Consider the following 4,029-nt stretch of genomic DNA (forward strand, 5'->3'; position numbering starts at 1 on the left):
CGTGTTGCACAGGGCGGGGTCAAGACCCAGGGTCTCGAGCTTAATTAACCTGTTATGGCTGCAATCCCGATATAGGGATCGATATGACAACTACCAGGGAAAATAAAGGGCGCAAATTCAAACCACAGAAATCTCATAATTACAATTCCTAAAACATACATGTCTTATATCATTTTAAAGCTATTCTCGTTGTTAATCCCACCAAAGTGTCAGATTTCAAATATGCTTTTCAGCGAAAGCACTACAAACGATTATGTTAGGTCTCCACCAAACCACAATAAGCACAGCCATTTCCAGCAAAATGTAGCATTCACAAAAAGCATAAATAAAGATAAAATTAATCACTAACTATTATCTTCATCAGATGACACTCATAAGACTTCATGTTACACAATACATGCATGTTTTGTTTGAAAAAAGTTAATATTTACATTAAAAAAAATCTGAGTTTACATTGGCGCGTTAGATTCACTAGTTCCAAAAACATCAAGTGATTTTGCAAAAAAAAAAAAAAATTTGAAATAGAGATAGAATGAATCACTAACCTTTGATGATCTTCATCAGATGACACTCATAGGACTTCATGTTACACAATAGATGTATGTTTTGTTCGATAAAGTGAATATTTATATAAAAAAATTCTCAGTATACATTGGGCGCGTTATGTTCAGTAGTTCCAGGTGATTTTGCAGAGAGCCACATCGTTTCAACAGAAATACTCATCATAAATGGAGATGATAATACAAGTTATACACATGGAATTATAGATATACCTCTCCTTAATACAACCGCTGTGTCAGATTTCAAAAAAGGTTTACGGAAAAAGCAACCCATGCAATAATCTGAGACGGCGCTCAGAACAGTAGCCAAATTAGCCTCCATGTTGGAGTCAACAGAAACCAGAAAATACATGATAAATGTTTCCTTACCTTTGATGAACTTCATCAGAATGCAGTCCTAGGAATCCCAGGTCCACAATAAATGCTTGATTTGTTTGAAAATGTCCGTTATTTATGTCCAATTAGCTACTTTGGTTAGAGCGTTTGGTAAACAATTCCAAAGTCACAAAGCGCGCCCACTATAACGTGACGAAATGTCCAAAAGTTCCGTAACAGTCAGTGGAAACATGTCAAACGATGTACTGAATCAATCTTTAGAATGTTGTTTACATATATCTTGAATAACGTTCCAACCGGAGAATTAGAATTACTTCAGATGAGCGGTGGAACGCAAGTCCTGGAGAAAGCATGGTCTGTGGTGTGCTGTGGTGACTATTTCCTGTGTCAATCGACCCCCCTTCACATTAGTCATCAGACAAAGTTCTATTGACTGCTGACATCTAGTGGAAGGCGTAAGAAGTGAAAACTCATCCATATCTCGCTGTAATTTCAATGAGACCTTGGTTGAAAATCTGCCACCTCCAGAAAATAAACAGGAAGTGGAATTTCTCAGGTTTTTGCCTGCTCTATGAGTTCTGTTATACACACATACATAATTCAAACAGTTTTAGAAACATTAGAGTGTTTTCTATCCAATGCTAATAATAATATGCAAATATTAGCAACTATGACTGAGGAGCAGGCCGTTTGATATGGGCACCTTTCATCCAAGCTACTCAATACTGCCCCTGCAGCCATAAAAAGTTAATGACGAGTTTGGAGGGTTAAAATGCTGAGCTGTAATCGATGAACAGCATTCTTATATAGGTATTCCTCTTGTCCAGATGGGTTAGGGCAGTGTGCAGTGTGGTTGCGATTGCGTCGTCTGTGGCCCTATTGGGGCGGTAAGCATATTGGAATGGGTCTAGGGTGTCAGGTAGGGTGGGGGTGATATGATCCTTTACTAGTCTCTCAAAACACTTCATGATGATGGAAGTGAGTGCTACGGGGTGATAGTCATTTAGCTCAGTTACCTTAGCTTTCTTGGGAACAGGAACAATGGTGGCATCAGACTGGGATAAGGATTGATCGAATATGTCCGTAAACACACCAGCCAGCTGGTCTGCGCAATCTCTGAGGACGCGGCTAGGCATGCCGTCTGGGCTGGCAGCCTTGTGAGGGTTAACACTCTTAAATCTCTTACTCACGTCGACCACGGAAAAGAGAGCTCACAGTCCTCCTGAGCGGCGGTGGCCTGTGTCAGCGGCACTGTTTTTTTCTTGAAGCAGGTGAAGAAGTTGTTTAGCTTGTCGGGTAGCAAGGCGTTGGTGTCTGCTGTTCCTTTTATAATTTGAGATTGCCTGGAGTATTTGCAACCTGGTCCGTAGATAGACACTCTTGGCCAGTCTTCCAGCTTTTGCCATGATGCTCCTGTACTGCCCGCATCTTAGTGATGGAAGCGGGGAGAAGAGGCCATGGCTCGGGTGGCTGGGGTCCCTGATGATTTTCTTGGCCTTCCTGAGACACTTGGCGTTGTAGGTGTCCTGCAGGGCAGGCAGAGTGCCCCCAACGGTACCTTCGGCTGAGCCACCCTCTGTAGCTGCTTGCGATCCTCAGCGGTGGAGTTGCCGTACCAGACGGTGATGCAGCCCGACAGCGTGCTCTCAGCGGTGATCCTGTAGAACACTGAGGGCCCTCAAGTACAGGACAAATGTCTTCAGTATCCTGAGGTTGAAGAGTCACTTTCGTGCCTTCTTCACCACGGTGTCCGTGTGGTTTGACCATTTGAGCTGCTCTGAGATCTGTACGCCGAGGAACTTGAAGTTTTTGACTGTCTCCACGGTGGCCCCATTGATGAGGATGGGTGCGTGCCCTGCTTGGTTCTTCCTGAAGTCCACAATCAGCTTGCTTGTTTTGCTGGCACCATGCTGCCAGAATGCCTAGCTCTTCTCTGTCATTGTTGTTGGTAATCAGACCTACTACTGTTGTGTCGTCAGCGAACTTGATGATGGAGTTGAAGCTGTGTGAGGCCAGACAGTCGTGGGTATACAGGGAATACAGGAGGGGACTGAGGACGCACCCTGGTGGGACCCCCGTGTTGAGAATCAGTGTTGAGGAGGTAATGTTGCCTACCTTCACCACCTGGATGCGGCCTGTCAGGAAGTCCAGGACCCAGTTAAATAGGGAGCTGTTCAGACCCAGGGCCGTGAGCTTTGTAGTGAACTTAGAGGGAACTATGGTATTGAAGGCCAAGCTTTAGTCAATGAACAGCATGCTCATATATACATTCCTTGTGCAGTGCAATGGCGATTGCATCGTCAGTGTTTCTGTCAGGGCGGTAGATGAATTGGAGAGGGTCGAGTATGACGGGAGGGAGGAGGTGATGTGGTCTTTGACTAGCCTCTCGAAGCACTTCATGATGACAGAGGAGCTACAGGGTCGATAGTCATTCAGTTCTGTCACTTTCCCTTTTTTGGGCACTGGGATGATTAATGTTTCTTATAAAAACAATAAGTGATGCAGTCATTCTCTCTACTTTTATCCAAGAGAGACTGGCTGCATAGTATTGATATTAGCCCTTTGATTACAATGAAGAGAAAAACGTTGCGCCCTGTTCTGGGTCAGCTGCAGCTAAACTAGGTCCTTATTTGTTGTACCTGACCATATGACTGGACAATAATCAAGATAAGATAAAAACTAAAGCCTGCAGGACTTGCTTTTGTGGAGTGTGGTATCAAAAAAGCAAAGCATCTATTTAATGTAGAAAAAAAAGAAGTTTTTATGTTACCCTTTATATTACCAGGTAAGTTGACTGAGAAGACATTCCCATTTACAACAACTCCCTGGGGAATAGTTACAGGGGAGAGGACGGGATTGGAATGGGCCAATTGGAAACTGGGGATGATTAGGTGGTCATGATGATATGAGGGTCAGATGGGGAATTTAGCCAGGGCACCGGGGTTAACACCCCTACTCTTACGATAAGTTCTTTAGTGACCACATAGAGTCAGGACACCCGTTTAACGTCCCATCTGAAAAAACAGCACCCTATACAGGGTTAATGTCCCCAAGCACTACCCTGGGGCACAGGGATTTTATATTATTTTTTTGTACCAGAGGAAAGGAGGCTTCCTACTGGCCCTCCAACACC

This window comes from Oncorhynchus nerka, linkage group LG7, assembly GCF_034236695.1.
Source record: "Oncorhynchus nerka isolate Pitt River linkage group LG7, Oner_Uvic_2.0, whole genome shotgun sequence".
NCBI classification, from domain to species: Eukaryota; Metazoa; Chordata; class Actinopteri; order Salmoniformes; family Salmonidae; genus Oncorhynchus; species Oncorhynchus nerka.